Genomic DNA, 19,091 nt, shown 5'->3' on the forward strand with positions numbered 1-19,091 from the left:
GGATGTTGATTCCTCAGATGACGAATCCGATGATACTAACTCAGCCCTCAAAGAAGAGGACATACCTCTCGAAAATTACATTCTTTGCGATCCACCTGCAAAACCGTTTGTGACTGCTACAGCGAAGTCTGTTGAATCCTCATCTGGAAGCTGTGAAAGCGTGAACTTGCTTTACACGTTGATTGGATCTGATAAAATATACTCAGACAATGATTTTCCAATCAACAATGTCAATCACTCTTTGATTGATAAAGTTTTCGAAGATTCTACCAGTAAGTTTTTGGGAAAGTCGAGCCCAAGAGTTGTAGTAACTCAGTGTGCTCCTATCCCAAAATCCAAAGTTAGAAAAAAATATGGGAATCAAAAATTGCTAAAACAAAACAATCAACGAAAGCAAAATCATGCTGCCCAAGGAAATGGAAAAGGCAAACAGAGCCAAAACAAGAAAAAGGTTTGGAAGATAAACTTCGTGAAATCCAGAGGGACTGATAAAATTGAAACTTTCGAAAACAAATCCAACACGGATTTTGTTAAACAAAGTAAAATTTTGAAAAGAAACAGTCAAAACAACTATACACAACACACAAACGGTTGTGATGTAGGACCAAGTACCTCAAGATCACGAAGTTCATCATCAAGCTCTTACAGTTATGATACTCCGAGGTTTGTTGAGCGGAGATCATGCTTTGAATGCTGTGAATATCGACACATCATTAAGAATTGTCCATATCTCACCAAGGGAAAGTCAAAGGTTGCACCCCCCTATGGTAACTATTACCATAAAAGATCTGTTTCACCAAAACAGGACCCTCGTCTTGTTAAACAACCAGAAATGAAACAAAAAAAGAAACAACGAAAAGAAGTTGAAAAGGTTTTGAAACCAAAGGTTATCCAAACACAGTCTGTTAAGTTAGAAGTTAAAAATGAAAAACAAAAACAGATTTGGAAACCAAAATCGGTAACTGTTTCAAGGGGAGCTACATAAATTCCGAATCATCGGGAAATGGATGTTACAATTCTCGATGATGACGGACGACCCAAGTCTGTGAAGGCTTGGGTCCCCCTCTCCAACTAATCTCTGAATGAGTGTGCAGGATGTTCCAAGAGGAACTAGTGATAGTCTCAGGATTGTTGATAGTGGAAGGTCCATGCACAAGATCGGCGATATAAGGCTCCAAAATATTGTTACATTTAGGAGAATATTGTTGCCTTTGATGGAGATAAAGGAAAAAGAAAAGAAGACAAAAATGTCTGATGAAAGAATGTGGTTGAATGAAGTTGAAAAATTCGACTAGATGGAATATGTGCCAAAAAAATTTGGTTGTTATGGTTTTTTTATCAGGTCAACATGATAGATTCAATCAAAATGTACGCACCTGCAGCACGTCTGAAGTTCAAAATTAACAAGATTAACGTGCAGTGTACATTTCTTCGCGGTGTGATTGGAAAAAATGTGTTTGTTGAACAAACCAACCGGGTGTGCGGATGCCTTGGCATGGATTGAACAACCGCACACTACTACTCAAAGGGAAAGTCAATGACCTTCGTTGGTGCAATGTGCAAGACCAGCCGGACATGGAGGTTTCTGATCCTGTTGTTGTGTAGAGCTATCTCGGATTAAGTGAAGTAGCTACATAAATCGACCTTGAAATCCACACCGGGTGGATATCCAGTTTGAGAGAACACTCAAATTCCTGGCAATGCACGAAGCAGTTGCAGATTACGGTTTTAAATTTCTAATCTCTCCTATACTTGTCGATGGTTAAGCTGCTTTATGAATTATTATCATCTCGTACAGCACTCTTTGGCCTGACACATTGATCTCAAATATCACCTCGCACGTGATTGTTTCACTATGAAACTCGTTAATGTTGTCATGGTCCACACCGATGACCAACGTGCCGACCTTTTTACCAAAGCATTTGACAAATCAAGATTTGACTTTTTATTATTGGTAAACGGCATTAAGGTCAAGCAAGAGTAAAACCAACATCGGAAAATCATTTTTGTACATATCTTTGTGTCTTTTAAATTTTATCTTAGTTTGTTGATTTTAGGGGGAGTAAATCAAAATTTGAAAATCCAAAAACATCGAAAAATTTCAAAAACACAAAAAAACAATAGAAAATCAAAAATGAGTTTCCTGGCGAGAAAAAGAGAAAATGATAGTACATTAGTGGTCTGTCCAAACCTCTTTAAACCTTAAATGAAAAATGATAAGCAGCTCTATATTAGATGTATCGGTAGGCTTACAATCATTTTAAAGTGTGCAGGGTGATATAAACCAAAATCGACTGAAGACCAGAGGGGAACCATTCATTGGCATATGGTCTTAGTACCGAAATTTCGTTTGAGAGATTGCCGAGGTTCTGAGATATTCGGTCTTTATGCTGCTTATCATCTGGGTATCATGGTTGTATCTTTTACCGAAAAATAACGGAGACGCAAGTCTAGATCTTCCATGATACCATGTCCCTCAAAATAAGTGATAATATATCACATTTATCCGGGAGTCAAGTTCGTCTCTCTGCTGTACGAAAGTACTGACCTGTTCACAGACTTGCTCCTGTGCCCTCATGCATCGAAAATCAAGTTCCTCATCAATAATTGATTCTATCACATAGGGCTTGTTTTCAAATCAAAATAAGTGAGTTTCTCACATCATATACGTCAAAACAGATGATAATCGGTATACTCACCGGTAAGATGAACCCTCGTGCATACCTTGATACGGGAATGTGTCGTGATGTGGATGAACACCGGTCGGTAAGTATAAATCATACCTTAACGTATCCCCTCGCCATGATTACATCTGAAAAGTTGAGCTTAAGTGGACAACAATACCGATAATTGTTATAGGATGCTTATCTTAATGTTAACTAATTGAACAAAAAGAGCGTTTTGGCGTGACCGTACACTGATATGATTCTCTTACCCTCGAAACTCGCAAAAAGAATGTCTGTAAATATTTATTTAATGCTTTCAGTTTCTACACCTTTGTATATATTTATGTACTGCTTTCTGTCTTTACATTTAAAATATTCAAAAAGTCCAAAAAGATTTTAGGTGTGTTTTAATATAAACTTTATAAAATCCAAAAAGATTTTATTTCTATCTTATTTTCGATTGTACGATGTTGGAGCTCGAGTCTTCGTTACCTGAAACCTGATTGAAAACCAAATCGACTAAATCTTCATAAATGGTCAAAATTTGTAAGTTTTGAAAGTTAAAAACTAAAATTGATAAATTTGTTAAACTTTCAAACTGTTGTCGGACGGTAGTTGATTGAATAATGGTCACATGTGTGTCATTTGTTTATGTTAACTATATTCCAAGCGGTTGTTCTCATTATGCCTTTATATTTCTTGCATGTGCAGATGCTAAAGGCGAGGAGAACATGTTCGATGACAAGCTTCGGAATGAAGACACGACGTGAAGGCACTCAAATGATAAAGATGATCGTGTTGCCGCTGATCAATCATCAACACCACAAGGATCTAAAGATTTGAAGATCAAAAGATTCACGAGCATAACTCAAAGGAGAGCTTATCTTAAGGGGGAGTTTGTTAACACACTTCCTACATGAAAAGGGGAGTTTGTTGATACACTTTCTACTTACGACACGTGAAGACTTTGAAGATCCTCCGACATAGAAGACATGGAAGACGAATCTCACGAGTAGCGTCCAAGGGGGAGTTTGTTGGTACACTTTATGTGGACACGACTCGGTTCGATTCAACTCGGCTCAGTTTCGACACGGTTAGGTCCGGCTCAAGCCCGACGTCACGACATTCCTCCGTCGTGTGTCCCAGAGTTTAACACGTGAAGCACGGAGAGCCGAGAACGTTTCCTGCTTGACACATCATCATGACATCATCATGATGATGTAACAACTTTGACTAAACTTCACAAATGTTTACAATCTGCATGTTTGAAATTCATATACGTGCATGAGTTTGGGCCAATCAGAATGCTCTTTGGGCCGAAACACATCAACTGGGCCGAACCCCACTAAACATCTTATGGGTCGACAAAACAAGAAGTGTTTCGTCGAATGTTATTGTGTTTCGTCGACCTATCTTGTTTCGTCGTTCCTGTCTTGTTTTCGTTGAGTCCTGTTCTGATTCTTCGATGTCAGTACTATATATACAGCAAGCTGAGACAGAAACAGTGAGTCCGGATAAGCTAGAGAGAGAGTGTAGAGAGAGAAAGTTCCGGTGAGCCTTGTATTTGTCGAATATTGTACCGAAACTTTGTCGAAATCAATAAACGTAATTGTTAATCGTTGATATCTTTACGTCTTGTTCACTCTCTCACTCGGTTTGTATCGTAACGTGGATTCCGCGCTCGTTACGGTATTATAAACAAGTTCTCGTAGTTGTCCGGCGATTCGCAAACGGACCTACAATTCATGACCTAGGGTTTATGTGAGGGCAATTTGTTCGGTTTTTAGATCAAATTGGTTTGAGTAGTTGAATTGATTGAATGATTTGTGTCATATGGCTCATGTAGTGTGCAATTTTTTCGTTTTTGAGTTCAAATCGGTTATAGAATAAATGAATCGGTAGATTGATTTGTGACCTAGGGTTTATTAAGTGTGCAATTTGTTCGTTTTTAGATCGAATCAGTTAGAACAATTGAATCGGTTGAATGATTTATGACCTAGGGTTTATGGGGTGTGCAATTTTTTCGTTTTTAGATCAAATCGGTTGGAATAATTGAATCAGTTGAATGATTTATGACGTAGGGTTTATTTGTGTTAGGTTGAACTAATGATTGTGTTAATGTTGATGATGTCTAGGGATTCCATGCAAGAAGATGAACACAAGCTGTTTCTGCTAGGGTTACAGAAAGTAGGTAAAGGAGATTGGAGAGGAATTTCTAGAAACTTCGTGAAGACTCGTACTCCTACACAAGTTGAACACAAGCATGATTTCACCGGCGAGATTGTTGGTGCACTTGTGTCTGTACTTTGTCTGTATTCGGTCTGTATGTAAACGATGTCCTAAATCAGTCTGTAAGTTGACCAAGTTAACTATCCTCCTAGTTTGACTTGGACAACATGATGTTTGTCTGGATCGAAGGATAGCCTCGAAGGATACAACTGATCCTTCGAGGTGCTCGAAAGATATGGTTCGACCATGGTTCGACCATTAGGCATCGAAGGATGATCCTTCGATGTCCATGCTGATCTTTCGGACACATTGTCATCGACAGATGATCCTTCGGACCATCTATCGATCCTTCGACCAAGACCTGTTATGTATGGGTATAAATACCCATGCAGTGTGTTAGTGTTAGATAGATGCACATTTGGAGAGTTAGTGAAACTCTGCTGGAAAACACACACACACACACTTTAGAGAGTTTGCAAACAAGATTGTAAACATTGTGCTTGTAACCGTAAACCTTCATACGTATTAATACAGTGGTGTTAATCGGTGAACTTTGTGTGTTCTTGTGTTTGTTCTTGCATCATCCCGGTTTGCCCGCTAGCTTGGATTCCGCACTCGCTAGTGGGTTAGTATAACAAGGTTTAGGTTTGTTCTCGATCCTCCGAGAAAAGGGACCTACAAGTGGTATCAGAGCCTCGCTCTTTACCTTGTTTAAAACCGGTTTGTTCAAGTTCTTGGTGTGTTTGGACACTTGGTTTAGCACCCGTTTTTGGTAGTTTTCTGCATAAAAACGCATACTAAACCTATCGGGAGTGTTCGGGGTCGGTTTGGGTAACATAAAAATCGTTTTTGTGAAACCTTGATTTTTCCGGCCATATTCCGATTTGTTTCCGGTGACCAGATCTTGAAGATAAGGTTGCTTATTTTGGCAAAAATTTTTGAAAGTCAAAAGTTGGTGAAAAAGTTGTTGACAGAACCATCCTTTCTGCCGAAAGTTGGCTCACCAACCACATCAACTTTTCACCAACCCGTCGTACTTTGTGTCAGTGTGTCAGAGCTGTCGAAAGATATCCTTCGACATCTTTCGATCAAAGGCAGCTCGAAAGATAAGCATCCTTCGAGTAGTCTTTCGAAGTCTAAGGGTTATCCTTCGTAGTTGGAATCTTTTCGAAAGTTGGTTGTCCGAAAGATAAGGATTCATCTCGAAAGATAAGGATCTTTCATTGTGAATCTTTCGAGATCAGTATTCGAAAGATATAGATCTTTCGAACTGTGAATCTTTCGTGATAATCAGTCGAAAGATAAGGATCTTTCATTGAGAATCTTTCGAAGGCTTTGCTCGAAACTCAACAGTAATCTTTCGATCACTGTTGATCCTTCGAACAAGTCTTGATCTTTCGATCAGATTGTATCCTTCATTGTTGTCTGTTTGTTGTTAACAGTTTGTGGTGTGTAGGTTATTTGTTAATTTTTGATCACAATGAGTTGCACAAGTCCTTGGGATTGGAGTACGGATCCACAACCAGATCTGAAACAGATGTCGATGGCTGAATATATGACGAGTGCCATTCCAAAACAACAACAATCAATAAGTTCGTGTCAATGGGCTTTGGTATCCAATCAAAGTCAAAGTCTTCAGAATCTTCTGATTAGTGAGAGTGAAACAGGCAGTAACAATCGTCCACCAAAGCTGAACCACATGAACGATTTTCCGTCATGGAAAGGCCGCTTTCACACATATGTTCAAGGACAAAGCACCGACCTTTGGATGTGTTTTGTCAATGCATTCAATGAAAGTCTTGAAAGTAGAGCATCCACTTCAGAAGGTTACGCCAATATGCTTGAAAATGACAAGAAGGCTTATGAATTGGAGAAAAAGGCATATGCCATACTTACTCAAGCACTCAACAAAGACATCTACCATCAGTTTTCATATTGCAAGACCACGAAAGCATTGTGGGATGCCTTAGTTGCTAGAGGAGAAGGCAATGCAGCTGCTCGAAAGTCTAGGCATGATTTGTTGAAGAAAGAATTTGAATCTTTTCAGTTTTTGGAAAACGAGACTCTGAATGATATGACCACACGTTTCTATCATTTGATTAGTGAAATGTGTGCTTATGGGGTGGCAGCTACTCAACAAGACATGGTGAACAGGTTTGCTGACGCCCTACCCCCAAAATGGAGTTCGTTTATTGAGCTGTTGAAGCATACTAAAGCTCTAGATGAGATTAACATCTATGAGTTCATTCAGAAGCTGGAACATAAAAATGATGAAGAAATTAGGAAAGCAAGGCGTGCTCCAGCTCCTCAAAATACAGAAATGTATTTGCCTGGTTTTGGTCCTTCAGCTAGTTCTGTTCAGCAACCGAAGCTTCAAACTGCTTTTGTGTCCAATACGAGTTCTTTTCCATTTCCTCAATCAACAGCTGCTCCACCACAACCTCAATTCGATCCGAGGTCCTATATTCCTGTTCCAACACAGCCACAACCACAACCTCAACAACAACAACAGCAAGCTCACTATACAAGCAATCCTCAACCTCAACCTCAAAGTCATCACACAATCCGAGTCGACAACTCAAATCTTTCACACCTTAGCATTGAAGTTGCTAAGGAACATATGGAAATTATCAACACCATGGTCAGTGCTTACTGTGGTTTGGTAGCTGGTCAGCTTGGAAACATCAACATGACCAATGAAGATTATGATCAGATCGACAAGGAAGAAATGGAGTTGATGGATATTAAATGGGCTTTTGCTAGTGCGGTTAGAAGGGCAAAAGATTTCATGGCACGAACTGGAAGAACTTCGTTGGAAGGAAAGAAAAACACGAAGTATGGGTTTGATATTAATGCCGTCACGTGCTTTAATTGTGGCGAGAAAGGGCACTTTAAACGTGAGTGCACTCGACCAACAAAACACGGCAATCATAACCCCTTCAGAAACCAGACAAATGTGAATGCCCAACAAGAAAACCGTGAGAGGAGGATGGTGGCAGTGAACAACAATCAGGGACAGCCTGGAGCTACCAATCACAATCGGGCTTTGGCTGTTCAAGCTGATGAAGGATGTGACTGGTCAGTGCAGTTTGGTGAAGGTGATCAAGGAAGTGGAACTGCATTGTATGCTAAAGTCATCGAGCAGGTTCATAAAGAAGAATCTTCTGGGAGTGATGACAGTTCTGGTTATTCGGGCAGTTCGGATGAAGAAGGCTCTGTTTCTGGGGATAATCACTCAGAGCCTGATGTGAATGAAGAAGGAGATGATGATATACAGGAGCTACTGAATGAAGCTGATGAGCTTAAATGTCAGAAATCAATTCTGATTAGGAAGGCTGCTGCTACATCAACGGAAATGGAAAAGCTATTCTCTGAAGATGGAGCTTTTTCTTTTCAAACTGCCTTTATGGCAAATGGTTCAGCCTCTACTAGTCAGGTAACTTCTGAACCTCCTGTCCCTAGTATTTGTAACTCATGTGCAGAGATGAAGCTTGAATCAGAAAAGCTTCATAGTCATAATCAGAATTTGGTTATTGAACTGTCGAAATGCCAAGAGGCAAACATGGCTTTAACCCGGAATGAAAAAGAATTTAAATCTGTAATAGAAACATTAAAGAAAAATGTGTCCGAGGTTAACAAAGTAGTTTACCACAAACAAGTAAGCATAAACGAATACATTAACCTTGTGGAAGAAACTAAGAAGCAATTAGCCATTGCCCAATGCAAGCATGATGCGATCAAACAGAAATTGGATAGTTATTCTAACTCCCGATTTGTGCTTGATCACATCATAGACGTTCAACAACTGAAAGGTAACGTGAAAGGTGTAGGGTATAAGGCATGTCCACCCCCTTTGATGGACAACTATACCAAGATGCCTGATGAAGAGGAATTGCCTCGGTATGAACCCAGTGTGCCTTTGAATTTTGAGGAATTTTCTACTGGCCTAGGGTTCAAACCGGAGAATTCTGAGAATACATCCACAAAGCAACAGGAAGCTTCAACATCCGTGAAACAAAGTCCTCCAATCATCGAGGACTGCGAGTCATCGGATGATGAATCGGAATTGGATGTAGGTGATCAGGATAAATCACTTAGCAAGATGAACGGAGTAGTCATTCCACCAGAGAATCACATCCTTTGTGATCCTGATACTCCTGATGTTCCATCTGTTAAGGAGCAAGTGATTGATCCTGTCAAAGTTGATAAAACAGGTGTGTCTACTGTTAAAAGCAGTAATGTGTTGTACACTTTGGTCGGAGATAATAAAATCTACTCAGATCATGTTTTTCCAATTAAAAATGTAAATAAATCTTTGATTGACAAAGTCTTTGAAGACAATACAAATAAATTTTTGGGAAAAACACTTCCAGGAATTGTGGTAACACAATGTGATCCAATTCCTAAGGCTGAGATTAGGAAACAATTTGGCAATCAAAAATCTCCAACCACTCGACAACCTACTGCTTCTAAGGGTAAACAACCACAACGAGCTCCAAAGCCAAAGGGTAAAGTTGAATCAAAAGGAGCTCGTGACATGAAGAAAGGAAAAGATGTTAAGTTTGTAGCATCAAGAGGTACAGATAAAATTGAGACTTTTGAAAACAAATCAAATACTGATTTTGTACAACAAGTCAAAATTTTGAAACGAAACAGTGATAACAATTACACCCAACACACAAACGGGTGTGATGAAAAAGCAAGTACCTCAGGTTCTACAAGATCGACATCTGGTAGTCGATCAAGTTCTCCTAAGTCTGTTGAAAGGAGAACTTGTTTCAAATGTGGAGAAATTGGGCACATTATCAGAAATTGCCCAAATGCTCCAAAGAAGAAGTTGGTTGAAAAGGCTCCACCTGAAGCAGTTCACCCTCAACGTCGGTCAGTTTCACCTAAACAAGATAAACGAACTGTAAAAGAACAAGAAACTAAACAACGACGTAAGAACATAAAAACTGTTGAAAAAGCTTTAAAATCTGAAGTTAAAACAGTTCAAAAGGAACCAAGAGTGTCACAACCTGTAAAACCAGAATCTTCAAAAACTGGTAGGCAAAGACAAACTTGGTTATCTAAGTCGGGTGACAATTCAGGGGGAGCGGTTGTTCTTGAAAACCATCAAGAGATAGAGCTTACGTATCGTGATGCCAAGGGACGACCCAAGACCACTAAGGCTTGGGTCCCCATTCTCAACTGATGTGTTTATTTGACATGTGCAGGATGTTCTAGGAGGAACTATTAATAGTCATTGGATTGTTGATAGTGGAGCATCCAGGCACATGACTGGCGACTTACGGCTCCTGTATGACGTGAGAAATATCAGAGGAGGGTATGTTGCCTTTGCGGGTGATAAAGGAGGGTACATCACTGGAGAAGGAAGTATCTCCAATGGCATCGTGTGCTTTGATAAGATCAATTATGTGAAGCAAATTGATCACAATCTTCTCAGTGTGTCGCAAATCTGCGATAAAAAGTTCTCAGTGATTTTTGATGATGCTGGCTGTTATGTGCTGAAGCCTGGATTCAAAATTCCACAAGAATGGGTTCTCTTATCGGCTCCGAGAGTTAATGATCTTTATATTCTCGATATGAGCCAAGCGATTACTACATCTGCACAAGTTACTTGTTTTGTCTCAAAAGCCACAGAAAAGGAGTCTATATCTTGGCACAGAAGAATGGGGCACATTCACTTGAGAAAGATGAACCATTTGGTGAAAAATAATCTTGTGAATGGTGTGCCTGTTAGAAGTTTTCATCTACAAGATATCTGTGTCTCTTGCCAAAAGGGGAAGCAAACGAAGAAGTCTCACCCTTTGAAGAAAATCAACACTGTCAGCATGCCTCTCGAACGTCTTCATATGGACCTTTTTGGACCTATGAAGCACAAGACAACGTTTGGTGATGCTTATTGTTTAGTAGTTACTGATGACTACTCTAGATTTTCTTGGGTATCTTTTATGGCACACAAGAGTGAAACTCCTGGCATCCTCAAGGATCTTCTTACAATGTTGGAGAATCTCTATACGTTGAAAGTGAAAAGGATCCGAAGCGACAATGGAACTGAATTCAAGAATCAAGTTATGGATGAGTTTTGTACTTCTAAAGGCATTCTTCATGAGTACAGTTCTCGTTATACTCCACAACAAAATGGTGTCGCTGAGAGGAAGAATCGAACTATTATTGAAACTGCAAGAACAATGTTAGTAGAGTCGGAACTCCCTATTCAATTCTGGGGAGAGGCTGTATCGGCTGCTTGCTACACGTTGAACAGAGTTCTTACAGTTAAGAGACATGGCAAGACTTGCTTCGAACTCCTTCAGAGAAGGAAACCGGATCTTTCTTACCTTGAACCGTTTGGTGCTCCTTGTACTATGATTGAACCGGATGGAAAGTTTGGTGCACGAGCTATCGAGGGTTTCTTCCTTGGATATGCAACTCCGAATTTTCGTGTTTGGAATCTAGCTACCAAAAAGATTGAGCTATGGAGTGAAGTTAGGGTTCAAAGGTACACGAGTCCTGTTAGGGCTCCGGGTGATCCGTGGATGTTCGATTATGATGGATTATTTAACTCCTTCAATCTGCCAACCTTTGACGAAGAATCAGCAGCGGCTCGGATGTTGTTAGAAAGTGACAACGCTGCTGTCTCGCCATTGGTCAGACCTATTGTTGTTGACCCTCAAGCTTCTACGTCAGTCAACAATATGGTTCAAAATGAGGTCTATGAAGATGCTGCTGATTATAATGACTCTTCTGAGGATGATGAATATCATGATGCAGCCGAAGGATCTTCAGCTCCAGCTGCTCCTGTTCAAGGTGCCTCTGGGGATACACCTCATACGCAGAATATAGATACTGCTGAAGGGAATGCATCCACTTCTAACCACATTCCTGGTGTGGAGTTGGTTGTTGATCTTAATCTGAACAATTTGGGTATCAATGCTCGTGTGCCAGATAATCCTGAAATGCGGATTCACGATACCCATCCCCAGCAGAATATCATAGGAGATGTCCATCGCGGTGTGCAGACGCGTAATCAGCTGAGAAACAACCGGAATGCTGGTTTGTATTCAGCTATAAGAGAGTCTGGTCAACAAAATGACTGGTCCTTCGCGTGTTATGTGTCACAAGAAGAACCAAAGTCGTGGAAAGAAGCATTGAAAGACAGTGCTTGGGTTGTGGCCATGCAGGAAGAATTACAGCAATTTCACAAGCTGGGTGTTTGGAAGCTTGTTGAAAAACCTGAGAATTATAAGAAGATTGGCACTCGATGGGTCTTCAAATGCAAGAAAGACGACCGTGGAGTGGTTATTCGAAACAAAGCTCGTTTAGTCGTTCAAGGTTTTCGTCAGATAGAGGGGATCGACTACAACGAAGTCTATGCACCAGTTGCACGTCTGGAAGCTATTCGGATCTTTCTGGCTTATGCATCATTCAAAGGATTCAAAGTTTACCAGATGGACGTCAAAAGTGCATTTTTACATGGTGTGGTTGAAGAAGAGGTATATGTCGAACAGCCTCCAGGTTTTGAAGATCCTGTTCATCCCGATCGGGTTTGGTTGCTCAACAAAGCTCTATATGGTCTTCATCAAGCGCCACGAGCTTGGTATGCAACCCTATCTACATATCTGTTGGAGAACGGTTTTCGAAGAGGTCTTATCGATTGTACTCTCTTCATCAAAGAACAAGATGGAGATCTTCTTCTGGTACAGGTATATGTTGATGATATTATTTTTGGTTCTACTAATGATGTTTTGTGCAGGAATTTCGAGTGCATCATGCAGGATAAATTCGAGATGAGTGCTATGGGGGAAATGAATTTCTTTTTGGGCCTACAAGTGCAACAAACAGAGTCTGGGATATTCATCCATCAGACTAAATATGTTGGAGACATCTTGAGCCGGTTCCAGATGTCCGATGCAACGCCCATTGGTACCCCATTGCCAACTAATCACGGAATAACTCCTGACGTAAAGGGTGAACCTGTTAGCCCTTCATACTATCGCGCGATGATCGGATCCCTTATGTACCTCACAGCATCAAGGCCAGATATAATGTACCCAACATGCCTGCTTGCCAGATATCAAGTCAACCCGAAGGCCTCACATCTTGCAGCTGTCAAAAGGATTTTTCGTTATTTGAAGGCTTATCCAGACACCGGTCTGTGGTATCCTAGGGATAATAACTTTGACTTGGTCGCATTCAGTGATTCTGATTTTGGCGGATGTAAAATCGACGGCAAATCCACAACGGCTGGATGTCAGTTTTTAGGAAATCGCCTAGTCACCTGGCAGTGCAAGAAGCAGACGTGTGTCGCTACATCAACATGCGAAGCTGAATACATTGCTGCATCAAGTTGTTGTTCACAAGTTCTTTGGATCCAACAACAATTGCGGGACTACGGTTTTGAATTCCTAACTACTCCTATATACGTTGATAATTCTGCTGCTTTAGATATCACTAAAAATCCTGTGCAGCATTCAAAGACCAAACACATCGAAATCAAATATCACTTCATACGTGACTGCTTTGAGAAAAGGCTAATCGATGTTGTTAAGGTCCACACCGATGACCAACGTGCCGACTTATTTACCAAAGCCTTTGACAAATCTAGATTTGACTTCTTATTATTGGTAAACGGCATTAAGGTCAAGCAAGAGTAAACCAACATCGGAAAATCATTTTTGTAAATACCTTTGTGTTTTTAAATTTATCTTAGTTTGTTGATTTTAGGGGGAGTAAATCCAAAAATCGGAAAATACAAAAACATTGAAAAATTTCAAAAACACAAAAACAATAGAAAAACAAAAATGAGTTTCCTGGCGAGCAAAAGAGAAAATGATAGTACATCAGTGGTCTATTCAAACCTCTTTAAACCTTAAATGCAAAACGATAAGCAGCTCTATATAAGATGTATCGGTAGGCTCACAATCATTTTAAAGTGTGCAGGGTGATATAAATCTTAATCGACTGAAGACCAGGTGGGAACCATTCATTGGCATATGGTCTTAGTACCGAAATTTCGTTTGATAGATTGCCGAGGTTCTGAGATATTCGGTCTTTATGCTGCTTATCATCTGGGTATCATGGTTGTATCTTTTACCGAAAAATAACGGGGACGCAAGTCTAGATCTTCCATGATACTATACATACGTGCACATATTGCATACTGCATTCGACCTCAATAAGTGATAAACAATCACATGTCCAAATCAAATAAGTGATAAAATATCACATTTATCCGGGTGTCAAGTTCGTCTCTCTGCTGTACGGAAGTACTGACCTGTTCACGGACTTGCACCTGTGCCCTCATGCATACGAAAATCAAGTTCCTCATCAATAAGTGATTATATCACAAAGGACTTGTTTTCAAATCAAAATAAGTGAGTATCTCACAATTTATACGGTCAAACAGATGATAATCGGTATACTCACCGGTAAGATGAACTCTCGTGCATACCTTGATACGGGAATGTGTCGTGATGTGGATGAACACCGGTCGGTAAGTATAAATCATACATTAACGTATCCTCTAAACATGATTACATCTGATAAGTTGAGCTTAAGTGGACAACAATACCGATAATTGTTATAGGATGCTTATCTTAATATTAACTAACTGAACAACAAGAGTGTTTTGGCATGACCGTACACTGATATGATTCTCTTACCCTCGAAACTCGCAAAAAGAATGTTTGTATATATTTATTTATTTACTGCTTAACTTTTATTGCTTTCTTTTAAACAGTTTCGTCGTTTGGTGCATATCAGCACGACATTAGCGGTGATGTCGTTTGATAACACTCAAAGGATTTTAAATTGTTGTCTTTTTATTTCAAAAACACACCTGAAATCTGTGGTTTAATATAAACTTTATAAAAGCCAAAAAGATTTTATTTCTGCTTTATTTTCGATCGTACGATGTTGGAGCTCAAGTCTTCGTTGCCTGAAACCTGAACGAAAACCAAACTGACTAAATCTTCATAAACGGTCGAAATTTGCATGTTTTGAAAGTTAGAATTTAAGATTTGAAAAATTTATTAAACTTTCAAACTGTCGGACGGTGCTTGATTGTGACATGGTCATTCGTGTGTCATTTGCTTATACTATGTTCCAAGCAGTTGTTCTCATTACGCGTTTAGATTTCTTGCATGTGCAGATTCTAAAGGCTAGGAGAACATGGTCGATGACAAGCTTTGGAATGAAGACACGACGAGAAGGCACTCAAAAGATGAAGATGATCGAGTTGCCGCTGGCTATCATCAACACCACAAGGATCTCACTTCATAAAGTTAAAGTATTTCACGAGCATAACTCAAGGGGGAGCTTATGTTAAGGGGGAGTTTGTTAACACACTGCCTACATGATACGGGTAGTTTGTTGATACACTCTCTGCTTTCAAGACGTGAAGACTTTGAAGATCCTCCGACCATGAAGACTTGAAAGGACATCAGAGTTTTGGAAACTCGAAGACCAAAGACTGTCGAAGTTCGAGACAAGTCTACATCTATAGAAGATAAAGACAAGATAAAGACAAAGCTACAGCCAAGGGGGAGTTTGTTGGTGCACTTGTGTCTGTACTTTGTCTGTATTCGGTCTGTATGTAAACGATGTCCTAAATCAGTCTGTAAGTTGACCAAGTTAACTATCCTCCTAGTTTGACTTGGACAACATGATGTTTGTCTGGATCGAAGGATAGCCTCGAAGGATACAACTGATCCTTCGAGGTGCTCGAAAGATATGGTTCGACCATGGTTCGACCATTAGGCATCGAAGGATGATCCTTCGATGTCCATGCTGATCTTTCGGACACATTGTCATCGACAGATGATCCTTCGGACCATCTATCGATCCTTCGACCAAGACCTGTTATGTATGGGTATAAATACCCATGCAGTGTGTTAGTGTTAGATAGATGCACATTTGGAGAGTTAGTGAAACTCTGCTGGAAAACACACACACACACACTTTAGAGAGTTTGCAAACAAGATTGTAAACATTGTGCTTGTAACCGTAAACCTTCATACGTATTAATACAGTGGTGTTAATCGGTGAACTTTGTGTGTTCTTGTGTTTGTTCTTGCATCATCCCGGTTTGCCCGCTAGCTTGGATTCCGCACTCGCTAGTGGGTTAGTATAACAAGGTTTAGGTTTGTTCTCGATCCTCCGAGAAAAGGGACCTACAGAGATCCACATCTTCGTCGAGAATCACCGTCACGCACAGCTCTAACGACTACACAAGTGGACTACCATTTCCTGATCCAACTGGATTTGGATCCACAATCAAACTGCCTTATTCTACTCCAACACTTATCTCTCCGTTGGATCTGATCTCCGTCTATCGGATATGGCATTGTCCGACATGAGAGGTTTCTCCGTCTTCATCTCCAAGATCCGTAACTGCCAGAACAAAGAACAAGAGCGTCTTCGTGTTGATAAAGAGCTCGGCAATATCCGCACTCGTTTTGAAAACGAAAAGGTTGCTTTCCCCTTTTATATATATGCTATAAGTATTTGAATACTTTTATTTTTTATATATGCATTTTGCACAGTGGCTAGTGTAACGGAAATTGTGAATTAGTTTAGGTTAAATATTAAGCCAAGTGAATTTTGCAAGTTAGGTTAGGTTTAGGTTGATTGACGGAAATTTTGCAAGGGGAACGTTTGTAATTGAACTCAATTGACCTAAAAAGGTTGAGTCAACGTAGCTGAGAGATTCAGAATGCTTAATTGTGAAGAGAAATAGTGTGTATGTGCGATGAGGATATTTGAAATAAGACTGTTGATCAGTGTGAATAGAAATAGTGTGTATGTGAGACGAGGATATTTGAAATAAGATTGTTGATTAGTGTGACATGAATTGAAATTTGAAAATCAGTTGTGTTTACGTAGCTGAGATGATTTAGTCATGTTTATGGCACTCATTTTGGATGCATTAAGATCTGAGAGGTGTAGAACCACTCTTTACATCTCTCACTGGATCTATGCAGTTAATATCGCCCTTCTGGTGAGATATTGCTTCACACCACATTTCACCCGTTCCTGCTTAAGAAGAGGATGTAAGCATCTTTCTATTACACCTGCATTCATTTTAATACTTTAAATGATTATTTCTTTACTAAACGTAATTTCGACAGGTCAAGGCGGAAGTGGATGCTGTAAACTCAGTCATAAATCAACTCTGCCCGGTGACAATTTTGTTAGATTGGGTCGTTTTGACTTCAACTGGTGTGCTTTTGGGTTGCTGGCAGGTACAGTTTGTATATGCTATATAGTTTTATTCAGTTTATTTTTTTTTTAGTGTTTGATGATGTTGTTACCTAGGTGATATCTGGGACGGATCCTGACTATCCGTTCTAAATTAAGAAACGCTCTTCCCCGTGCACCAGAAAAGCAACTTGTAAGAAGCTTACTAAATTACCAATCTTACACTTCAATCTTTTTACGGGATTCAGCGTTTTTTAATGGATATTTATGATTTGACTTAAATGTTCTAGTATGCTCCTGCCATACTTCATACATCACTTGCAAGGATTCTTGGTCACCCAAAAAATTCATCCAAGGTTGGTTGACCCGTTCGTTCATATGGTTGCTTTAAAACTCATATTTAACCCTTTGACTTGTGATTGTTACTATTTAGGAAACGAATGTGGATTCAGAACTGAAACACTTTCATGAATTAGTAGCTCGTTTGCACAGTTGCATGGTTGGAACTAAGTTGCATGGTTGGAACTAAGGTGGTATATTTTGTCATTTCACATTTCATAATTATTTTTGTGTAGGTCCACCCGGAGGATCGAGTAACCACTATTCCCTGTTTTCCGACAAACCCGAAAGTGCGGAATCCAAACGGGTAAGTTAAACCAAGTGACGAACACGTAAAACACAAGATTCACCAATTAACACTCCATTGTATTAATCTAGAAAACGGTTACAATACAATGTTTACAAGATGCTCTCATAAACTCTCAGTGTGTGTGTGTTTACAGTGTTCGCTCTCAAATCTATTCAGACTTGTCTAATGTGTTCTGTCTGTTATCTGTGTATATATACTGAAACACTACGACGAAACACATCACAGTCGACGAAACAAGTGTTACGTCGACGAAACACAATAATCATTCATCAAAGTCGACGAAACAAGATGTGTTTCGTCGACATACATGTTGACTAATATAGGGGTCCAGCCCAGTTAAAGTTGAAGTTCTGGCCCAAATGTAATGGCCCAACATTCATTCTGCGTTCAAGTTGATTGGCCCAAGTTTTACGTACATTCTGATACATCAACTTGTGAAGATTAGCCAACTTATGACATCATCATGACATCATCATGATGATGTCATGATGATGTGGTGGCGGGAAACGCCTCGCGGCGCTTCGTGCTTCGCGTGTCGAACTCTGGGGCGCACGACGGAGGAATGTCGTGACTTCGGGCTTGAGCCGAACCTAACTGTGTCGAAACCAAGTCGAACCGAGCCGAGTCGAACCGAACCGAGCCGGGTCGCGTCCACACAAAGTGTACCAACAAACTCCCCCTTGGACGCTACTCGTGATGGTTCGTCTTCTGTGTCTTTCGTGTCGGAGGATCTTCAAAGTCTTCACGTGTCGTAAGAAGAAAGTGTATTAACAAACTCTCGCTTTCATTTACGAAGTGTATCAACAAACTCCCCCTTTGATTATGCTTGTGAATCTTTTGATGTTCAATGCTTTAGATCCTTGTGGTGTTGATGATTGATCAGCGGCAACTCGATCATCTTTGTCATTTGAGTGCCTTCACGTCGTGTCTTCATTCCAATGCTTATCATCGAACATGTTCTCCTTGCCTTTAGCATCTGCACATGCAAGAAATCTAAACGCATAATGAGAACAACAGCTTGGAATATAGTTAACATAAACAAACGACACACATGTGACCATTTTTCAACCAACTACCGTCCGACAGTTTGAAAGTTTAACAAATTTATCAATTTTAGTTTTTAACTTTCCAAACTTGCAAATTTTAACCGTTTATGAAGATTTAGTCGATTTGGTTTTCAATCAGGTTTCAGGTAATGAAGACTCGAGCTCCAACATCGTACAATCAAAAATAAGATAGAAATAAAATCTTTTTGGCTTTTAGAAAGTTTATATTAAAACACACCTAAAATCTTTTTGGAATTTTTGAATATTTCAAATGTAAAGACAGAAAGCAGTAAGTAAATA

General features: G+C 39.8%; 1 long non-coding RNA gene across 1 annotated transcript; it reads left to right on the forward strand.

Annotated features, from left to right (window-relative positions):
* The first annotated feature begins 17,184 nt into the window (after window positions 1-17,184).
* LOC118483871 lies at window positions 17,185-17,593 on the forward strand. The gene is made up of 3 exons (XR_004871991.1): window positions 17,185-17,289; window positions 17,387-17,452; window positions 17,530-17,593. It is a non-coding gene; the product is annotated as an uncharacterized LOC118483871 (long non-coding RNA).
* The last annotated feature ends 1,498 nt before the right edge of the window (window positions 17,594-19,091 follow it).

Source organism: Helianthus annuus, chromosome 2, assembly GCF_002127325.2.
Source record: "Helianthus annuus cultivar XRQ/B chromosome 2, HanXRQr2.0-SUNRISE, whole genome shotgun sequence".
Lineage (NCBI taxonomy): Eukaryota > Viridiplantae > Streptophyta > Magnoliopsida > Asterales > Asteraceae > Helianthus > Helianthus annuus.